The 10,738-nt window shown below is 40.9% G+C and overlaps 1 pseudogene; it reads left to right on the forward strand.

Annotated features, from left to right (window-relative positions):
- Nucleotides 1-882: 882 nt before the first annotated feature.
- Nucleotides 883-1,728, forward strand: LOC121139359 (annotated as a pseudogene).
- The last annotated feature ends 9,010 nt before the right edge of the window (nt 1,729-10,738 follow it).

Consider the following 10,738-nt stretch of genomic DNA (forward strand, 5'->3'; position numbering starts at 1 on the left):
CAACAAAGAGGTGGTGGTCTTATGCTCAGTTCTTGCAGTCCTTGTGGTGCACAGCACCAGGATCATGGTATTCTTGCTCAGTAAGTGTGCTGTGGAAAACTGTAATAGCTGCCACTCCAGGAGCAGGCTAAAATATCAATAGCTTTCCATGGTGAGTTTTCTGAACATGCTTTGGCAAGACTGACTTGAGTTCCATTTGGTGGGGTGAGTAGGGACATGGCAAAGTGAGTCACTGTGGCCACTGTTTATTGGATGAACCAACCAGTCTTCCATGTCTTTGAGATATTGAATATCTGTGAGTATGTTCATACAAGCAAAATATTGCTACACTTAAAAATTGGATGGAGACTGAGGATCCCATCCTGATGGGATTCAACTTACCCAGAGACTGTCAGCACCATAGTCCCTTTCTCCACCCATGGGACTAGATAGGCCTGGGTCTATTTACAGCGGCCTTCGGTGATCTATGCAAAACTAGCCGAAGTCAGGGCACTACGCACTGTAGCTCCCATCCCAGCAGGAGCCAGCCCGCCCAGAGATTGGAGACAGCCAGCATCCAAGTCCCATTATCCACCCATGGGACAGATGAACCTAACTTCTAGTGTCCTGAGCAACCACCAGAGACCTGGGGACTGCTTGCTGCAGATCCCATCCTGACAGGGTCCAGCCTACCCAAAGATTGCCAAGGCCCTGGTAATAGGACCTCCTCCATCCACACAACAGGAAAGCCTCCAGAGTATTGGATCTGTTCACACCCACTGGAAAGGAACCATGGTCACAGAACACTAGGAGAGGATGAGACTCCTGCACTCACTGGAAGAAAGGATGTGAAGGAGACAATATAAAAACACACCCAGCGGCAGTTTGAATCGCGGTACGACGGAGGAGTGGGCTCCGCGATTTCGCTGTGCGTCCACCTGGCCTCGTCTCTCCCTCTGTTGTCCGATCTTCAGCACGGTCCGAGATGGCTGGCGGTAAGGCTGGAAAGGACTCCGGAAAGGCCAAGACAAAGGCGGTTTCCCGCTCTCAGCGAGCCGGCTTGCAGTTCCCTGTGGGCCGTATTCATCGACACCTGAAATCTAGGACAACCAGCCACGGACGTGTGGGCGCGACCGCCGCTGTACACAGCGCAGCCATCCTGGAGTACCTCACCGCAGAGGTACACTAGAGTTGGCAGGAAATGCATCAAAAGACTTAAAGGTAAAACGTATTACTCCTCGTCACTTGCAACTTGCTATTCGTGGGGATGAAGAATTGGACTCCCTGATCAAGGCTACAATTGCTGGTGGTGGTGTCATCCCACACATCCACAAGTCTCTGATTGGGAAGAAAGGACAACAGAAGGCTGTCTAAGGATGCCTGGATTCCTTATTATCTCAGGACTCTAAATATTCTTAACAGCTGTCCAGTGTCGGTGATTCCAGTGGACTGTATCTCTGTGAAAAACAAAATTTTGCCTTTTTGTAATTCTATTTGAGCAAGTTGGAGGCTTAATTAGCCTTCCAGCCAACCAAATTTCTGCATTCGAGTCTTAACCATATTTAAGTGTTACTGTGGCTTCAAAGAAGCTATTGATTCTGAAGTAGTGGGTTTTGATTGAGTTGACTGTTTTTAAAAAAACTGTTTGGATTTTAATTGTGATGCAGAAGTTATAGTAACAAACATTTGGTTTTGTACAGACATTATTTCCACTCTAGTGGATAAGCTCAATAAAGGTCATATCCCAAACTAAAAAAAAAACCACACCCAGCAACAGAAAAACCAGTATGACACGGCCAGAGCCTAGAGACTGTACACCCTCAAGAGCTGAATAGCCCAATGTAGATGAAGCAGATGAAAACAACTTCATGGAAATGATAGAAGCCCTCAAGGAGGATATGAGAAAATTCCTTAAAGAAATGGAAGAAAAAACAAACCAAAAAAATCCAACAAATGCAAGAAAGGGAGAAAAGACAAAGCAAAAATTGCAAGAAACAATTCAAACAGTGCAAGGGTTGAAAGCTGAAATAGAGAGAAAAAAACACAGTCTGAAGGAATGCTGGCAATAGAAAAGCTGGGCAAATGGTCAGGTACTACAGATGCAAGCATAACCAACAGAATACAAGAGATGGAAGAGAGAATCTCAGGTATCGAGGATACACTGGGGGAAATAGATTTATCAACCAAAGAAAATCTTAAGTCCAACAAATCTCTAACACATAATACCCAGGAAATGTGGGAGACTGTGAAAAGACCAAACCTAAGGATATTAGGTATAGAAGAAGGTGAAGAAAACCACCTCAAAGAGGCAAAAAACATATTCAACAAAATCATAGAAGAAAACTTCCCCAACCTAAAGAAAGACATGCCAATGACGGTGCAAGAAGCCTACAGAACACCAAATAGAATGGACCACAAAAGGAAATACCCTCGCCACATAATAGTAAAAACCCCGAACATACAGAAAAAAGAAAGAATATTAAGAGCAGCGAAGGAGAAAGTAAAGTAACATACAAAGGCAAACCTATCAGAATCACACCTGACTTCTCCATGGAAACTCAAAGCTAGAAGGTCCTGGATAGATATTCTACCAACACTAAGAGACCACGGATGCCAGCCCGGATTGCTATACCCAGCAAAGCTTTCAATAACAATAGATGGAGAAAACAAGATATTCCATGACAAAACCATATTTAAATAATATGTATCTACTAATGCAGCCCTACAGAAAGTTCTGGAAGGAAAACTCCAACCGAAGGAAGTACAACCAGAAAAACATAGGCGATTGATAACCCCACTCTACCAACAGCCAAAAGAAAAAAGGGGTGAAAATCCATCTACAATTCTGCCACCAACAACAGCTCCAAAACAAACAAATGTAAGCAATCAATGGTCATTAATATTCCTCATCATTAATGGTCTTAGTTTGCTCATAAAAAAGACACAGGCTAACAGAATGGATTCAAAGACAAAATCCATCCTTCTGCTGCAAACAAGAAACACACCTCAACCTCAAAGACAGACATTACCTCAGAGTTGAGGGTTGGGAAAAATTTTCCAATCAAATGGGCCCAAGAAACAAGTGGGTTAGCAATCCTAATATCTAACAAATTTGACTATAAACTAATCAATCAAAAGAGATCAAGGAGGTCATTAAACACTCATCACAGGAGAAATCCACCAAGATGAAGTCTCAGTTCTGAATATCTGTGCCCCAAATACAAAGGCATCCACGTTTGTAAAAGAAACATTACTAAAACTCAAATCATACATAAAACCTCACACACTTATGGTGGGGGACTTTAACACTCCACTCTCATCAGTAGACAGGACCACCAGACAGAAACTTAACAAAGAAGCAAAGGAACTAATAGAAGTTATAGACATCTATAGAACATTCCATCCAAACACAAAAGAATATACCATCTTCTCAGCACCACAGGGAACCTTCTCAAAAATTGACCATATACTTGGCAACATATGAACCTCACTAGGTACAAAAAAATTGAAATAGCTCCATGTACCTTATCAGACCAACATGTGTTAAAGTGAGGATTCAACAATATAAATTGCAAAACTCCTACAAATTCAGGGAAATTCAATAATGCACAATTGAACCATTCCTGGGTCGAAGAAGAAATAAAAAAGAAATTAAAGACTTCCTAGAATTCAATGAGAATGAAGACACAACATACCCAAACCTATGGGACACTTTGAAAGCAGTGCTAAGAGGAAAGTTCATAGCACTAACTGCTCACAGGAAGAAACTGGATAATAGTCACATTAGAGAATTAACAGTACAACTAGATGCCGCTCAACTGAAGAGTGGATAGAGAAAATGTGGTACATTTACACAATGGAGTATTACTCAGCAGAAAATAACAATGGAATCTTGAATTCCCAGGTAAATGGATAGCACTGGAAGAAACCATCCTGAGTGAGGTAACCCAGTCGCAAAAAGACAAACAGGGTATGTACTCACTCATATATGGATTTTAGACATGGATCAGGATAGTGCCAGTCTGCACTTCCACTGATAGAGAGTCTGGGAAACAGGAAAGAACCTAAAAGATATGCATAGTACCCAAGAGAAGAGGAATGAGGCAAGATCCTCTGAACAGATGGGGAACATGGCGAGGGGTGGGGGGGGGAGTGAGAGCTGGGAAGAAGAGAGAGGGAGAAGAGGAAGAGAGAGTAGGTCATGGAGGAATAGGAAGGTTGATTGGGGGCAGTAGACTAGGGGGAAGAGGGAATCATAGGTTAGAAGACAGATCAGGCACCAGTGTGACCTCTAGTGATCCAAAGGGATGATACCAATTGGCAATCTAAGCAATAGTGGAGAGACCACCTCAAATGCCCATTCCTGATAATGAACTTGATGTCTATAACCATCCAGGAGCCTTCATCCAGTGACTGATGGAAGCAGAGGCAAACACCCACAGTTAAACACTGAACTGAACCCAAGGAATCCAGTGACAGAGAGAGATGAGCGATGAGCAAATTGGCAAAGAATGGGCTGGCAAAACCAGCAGAGACAGCTGATCTGAGCAGGGGAGAGCTCTTGGACCCCAGAGCGACAGCAGGGAGTCCAGCATGGGACTGATTCGGCCCCTGAATATGAGTGTCAGTGGGGAGGTCTGGGCAACCTATGGGACTCAGAGCAGTGGATCAGTGTTTATTCCTGGAATACAAACAGACATCGTGTGTCCATAGCACAAAGAGGGATGCTCTCTTAGCCTGGACTCTTAGGGGAGTGCCTGGACCCTACCCTGAGTGAAATGACAGACTCTAGATATCCCCTATGTGGAAGGAATTGGCAATAGGGTGGGAAGCTGGGTGGGGAGATGGAGAGTGTGGGAGGAGGGGAGGGAGAGGGAACTGGGATTGACATGCAAAACAAGTTATTTAAAATTAAAATAAAAATTTAATAAAATAATAAAAATACATTGAAAGAAAAAACAACGCTGATATACTATCTTACTCCTGTCAGAATGGCTAAAATCAAAAACACCAATGACAGTTTATGATAGAGAAGATGTGGAGAAAGGGGAACACTTCTCCACTGATGGTGTGAGTGCCAACTCATACAGACACTTTGGAAATCAGAATGGAGTTTCCTCAGGGAAATGGGAATCAGTCAACCACAAGACCCACAAATTCCACTCTTAGGCATATACCCCAAAGATGCATATTCATACAACAAGGATGTCTGTTTACTATGTTTGTAGCAGCATTATTTGTAATAGCCAGAACCTGGAAGCAACCTCGATGCCTCTCAACTGAAGAGTGGACAGAGAAAATGTGGTACATTTATACAATGACATGGTATTCAGCAGAAAAACACAATGGAATCTTGAAATTTGCTGGCAAATGGATAGCACTAGAAGAAACCATCCTGAGTGAGGTAACCCAGTCACAAAAAGACAAATGTGGTATGTACTCACTCATATATGGATTTTAGACATGCATCAGGGGAGTGCCAGCATACAATTCCTCTGACAGAGAGTCTGGGAAACAGAATTTTCATCCAGTGACTAATGAAAGCAGAGGCAGACACCCACAGCTAAACACTGAACTGAACTCCTGGAATCCAGTGACAGAGAGGGATAACTGATGAGCAGAAGGGTTAAGACTGGGCTGGTTTAACCCACAGAAATAATTGACTTGAACTAGGGGGAGATCTTGGACCCCAGACTGATGGCTGGGTGAACAGCATGGGACTGATTAAAACCCACTGAATTTGGGTGTCAGTGAGGAGGCCTAGGTAATCTATGGGGCCTTGGGTAGTGTTTATCTCTGGCATAAAATTGGACTTTGGCTGCCCATCCCACAATGAGGGATACTCTCTCATATTGGACTCATGGGGGAGGGCCTAGGCCCTGCCCTGGATGAAATGACAGACTCTGGAGATCCTCCATGGAGGGCCTTCCACTCCCTGGGGATCAGAATGGGGATTGGATGGCTTGCTGGGGGACTGGTGGGGAGGCAGGGGAGGAGAGCATGGAGAGGGAGCTGGGATTGGCATGTGAAGCAAGGTTGTTTCTAACTTTTAAAAAAGGAAGAAAAAATTGGACAGAGAATGTTTCTATCAGAATATTGAGGTCATGTAGTATGTGGGAAATCTATCTTTGTAACTTAATATAGAATACAGTTTTGGAAAAGCAAGGGATCTCTTTAAATATCATTTGCCAAAAGTTTTTGGCAATTTTGTTTTTTGGAAAGCAATGATTATATATGACATATTTTGAAACTTTCATAAAACCTGAATGTATATATTAATATTTAATGGATGAAAGTATTTTGTAACCAGTTTTGTCACTGTGGATATTACAAAATTATAAAGAAATAACTAGCTACACAAGTTAAGTGGTATGCTTATTTTCCTCAGTAAATATAACACTGTTTCCTTGGAAGATCTTAGGTTTTCATGAATGTAAATTATGTGCTAAATGTATGATTAAATAGACATTAGTTATTGCATCAAAATGTTACATACTTGCAAATATTAGCATTTTTACATACATAGGATTCTACTTGCTTTGATATAATGAAATTTACAAAGAAATTGTTGTTTGGATTATGATCTAAGCACATTTCTAATCATTTGTTAAATCTTTGAGTGACACATTGGATAACATAGTGCAAATTGGCTGCCATTTCTCATACCTAATGATGGTTAATAGTTCAGAAAACAAGCTCAGAATTCACACTCTGGTAATGGTGATATGCCACTGTCAAATCACTTAGATATAATTATGATTTTGAAATCATAATGGCTAAGTGTTTGTAATTAACAAAACCAGACTTTGAGTGAGAAGAAAATGTGAAAATGTATTTGACTATTAAAAGCAAAATGCAAGATTCACTTATTTGGCTATATTTAAGACACACAGCATGATCTTTTGAGATACACTTATGTGGCAAAATGGTCATTACTGTGAAGAAATTATACACATGTGCCATCTTGCTATCATTCTTCAGCTTTCTTCTAAGAATATCCAAAGTGTTCTTAGTATATTTCTACCATGAAGTATTATAACAATAGTTCCCACATTGCACTTTAGATCTCTAGACTTCCTGCACATGTGTACCTGTGTTCCTTTGGTCATCTCTCTTTCTATTTCCATAACCCATTCTCAGATTTCATCCTTGGTGGTTCCTGTGTCTAGAAAACTAAAACTTACAGGAGGTCAAAAAAGCATTTGCATTAAGGATACAGTGAAATAATTCTTAGTATGGCTAAGATCACTTTATTGAGGTATAGTGACTATTATACATTTCATGAGCTGCAAGGAGGCACTGTATGTGTGTTTGGCCTTACACTGACTATGTTACCACAGCATGCTGACTTTTGTGTCAAATTTCATCATGGGAGTCTTTGAATTTATTTTGGATACAAGTGAAAGGAGACAGAGCTAATTTTAGAATAACCCTGTATATTCCAGCCTTGACTCCAAGGTTAACAAAATCATATTTGACTTGGTCCTTGAAGAGGAAGTAGGACTAGTATAGATAAAGTTGGTTTGTAAATATTGTTTTTATAAACTAGTTATCTAAATTTTGTTATTATTGAACTTCAGTCTGAGTCTGTGACTTCTACCCTCTTTTTTCTTACTATTATTTTATACTTTCATGGTATTTTTGATTTCTTGTTGTCAATTAATGTATCTGTTTCTTGAATGTCCTTTCATAAATTCTAAGAGTTAGGAACAAAGTCCATTTTGTTCATTCTATCTTCTTAGAAAATGTAATAGAATGTACTTGATACACATTAAGTGACTCCTTATGTTTTAAACATATTTTGATAATTTAGTACTTAAACTCACAAAATTAGAGATGAAAAGGGAGGCGTTACAATAGACACTAATGAAGTTCAGAGAAAAAAATTAATAAGTAGTTTGAAAATCCATCTTCTAGTAAGTTGGAAAATGTTGAAGAAATGGATACACTTCTAGACACTTCTAACCTTCTTAGCTAGCTTTTCTTTTGCTATGATGAAACACCATGATCAAAAGCCACATTGGGTAGGAAAGAGTTTATTTATGTTTCCACATCACAGTTCTTCGCTGAAGGAAGTCAGGATGGAAACTGAATCAAGACAGGAAGATGGAGGCGGGAGCTGATACAGAGGCCATGGAGGAAACTTCTTTCTTGCTCATTCTCCATGGCTTGCTCAGCCTGCTTTCTTATAGAGCCCAGGACCACCAGGCCAGGGATGACCCCACCCACAGTAGGCTGGAGGTTCACCCATCAATCACTATTTAAGAAAATTCTCTGCTGAATAGTACTCCATTGTGTAAATGTACCACATTTTCTCTATCCATTCTTCAGTTGAGGGGCATCTAGGTTGCTTCGAAGTTCTGGCTATTACATATAATGCTGCTATGAACATAGTGGAACAGACATCCTTGTTGTATGAATGGGCATCTTTTGGATATACCCCTAAGAGTGGAGTTGCTGAGTCTTGTGGTAGGTTTATTCCCATTTTTCTGAAGAATCTCCATACTGATTTCCAAAGTGGCTGTACAAGTTGGCACTCCCACCAGCAGTGGAGGAGTGTTCCCCTTTCACCACAACCTCTCCAGCATAAATTGTTGTTGGTGTTTTTGATTTTAGCTATTCTGACAGGAGTAAGATGGTATCTCAGAGTTGTCTTGATTTGCATTTCCCGGATTGCGAACGATGTTGAGCACTTTCTTAAGTGTCTCTGAGCCATTTTAGACTCCTCTATTGAGAATTCTCTATTTAGTGCTGTACCCCAATTTTTAATTGTATCCTTTGGTGTTTTGGAGACTTGCTTCTTGAGTTCTTTGTAAATTTTGGAGATTAGCCCTCTGTCAGATGTGGGGTTAGTGAATATCTTTTCCCATTCTGTGGGCTGCCTTTTTGTCTTGCTGTGTCCTTTGCCTTACAGAAGCTTCTCAGTTTCAGTAGGTCCCATTTACTAATTGTTGATCTCACTGTCTGTGCTACTGGTGTTATGATCAGGAAGCTGTCTCCTGTACTAATTCATTCAAGGGTACCACCCACTTTCTCTTTTAAGAGGTTCAATGTGGCTGGATTTATGTTGAGGTCTTTGATCCATTTGGACTTAAGTTTTGTGCATGGCAATAGACATGGATCTATCTGCATTCTTCTACATGCCAGCATCCAGTTATGCCAGCACCATTTGTTAAAGATGCTTTCTTTTTTTCCATTGTATATTTTTAGCTTCTTTGTCGAAGATAAGATGTTCATACATGTATGGGTTAATATCAAGGTGTTCAATTTGATTCCATTGGTCTACCTGTCTATTTTTGTGCTAATACCAAACTGCTATGAGTACTACAGCTCTATAATAGAGCTTGAGGTCAGGGATGGTGATGCCTCCAGATGTTGCATTGTTGAGTAAGGTTGTTTTGGCTATCCTGGGTCTTTCATTTTTTCATACAAAATTGATTATTGTTCTTTCAATGTCTGTGAAGAATTGTGCTGACATTTTAATGGGGATTGCATTGAATCTGTAGATTGCTTTTGGAAGGATTGCCATTTTTACTACATTGATCCTACCTATCCAAGAGCATGGGAGATCTTTCCATTTTCTGAGGGCTTCTTTAATTACTTTCTTTAAAGACTCAAAGTTATTGTGATACAGGTCTTTCACTTGATTGGTTAGCGTAAAATACCCCAAGGTATTTTATGTTGTTTGTGGCAATTGTAAATGGTGATGTTTCTCTGATTTCTTTCTCAGCCCTTTTATCGTCTATATATAGTAGGGCTACTGATTTTCTTGAGTTGATCTTGCATCCTGCCACTTTGCTGAAGGAGTTAATCAGCTTTAAGAGTTCCTGGTAGAGTTCTTTGGGTCATTTATGTAAACTATCTTATCATCTGCAAATAGTGGAAGTTTGACCTTTTCCTTTCCAATTTGTATCCCCTTGATCTCCTTTTGTTGTCATATGGCTCTGGCTAGAACTTAAAGGACAATATTGAAGAGGTATGGAGAGAGTGGACAGCCTTGTCTTGTTCTTCATTCAGCATAGAAACACAATGGAATATTGAAATTTGCAGGTAAATTCATGGCACTAGAAGAAACAATCCTGAGTGAGGTAACCCAGTCACAAAAAGAGAAACATGGCATGTATGGATTTTAGACATAGATCTGGGGAGTCCCAGCCTACAATCCCATGGCCAGAGAGTCTGGAAAACAGAACCTTCATTCAGTGGCTGATGGAAGCAGAGGCAGACTACCATGGCTAAGCACTGAGCTGAACTCTTGACAGAGAGGGAGGACTGATGACCAAAGTGGTTAAGACTGGGCTGGTTTAACACCCAGAATCAGCTGACCTGACAAGGCTTAGCTCTTGAATCCCAGACTGATGCCTGGGAACCCAACATGGGACTGATCAAGACTCCCTGAATGTGGGTGTCAGTGAGGAGGCCTATGTAATCTATTGAGCCTTGGGTACTAGATCAGTATTTATACCATGTATACAAATGGACTTTGGGCTCCCATCCAACAATGAGAGATGCACTCTCACCCTGGACTCTTGGGGGAGGTTCTAAGCCCTGCTCTGGATGAAATGACAGACTATGGACACCCCCATGGAAGGCCTCACCCTTCCTGGGGAAATGAGGGGGTATTGGGGGGGTTGGTGGGAGGGTGTAGGAAGAGGGGAGGGAAAGGGAGAGGGATCTGGGATTGACATGTGAAGCAGCCTTGTTTCTAATTTAAATTTAAAAATACAGTATAAAAAAAGAAAATTCTCTACAGCTGGCT

The sequence above is a fragment of the Mesocricetus auratus genome, unplaced genomic scaffold (assembly GCF_017639785.1).
Source record: "Mesocricetus auratus isolate SY011 unplaced genomic scaffold, BCM_Maur_2.0 Super-Scaffold_15014, whole genome shotgun sequence".
Classification (NCBI taxonomy): Eukaryota; Metazoa; Chordata; class Mammalia; order Rodentia; family Cricetidae; genus Mesocricetus; species Mesocricetus auratus.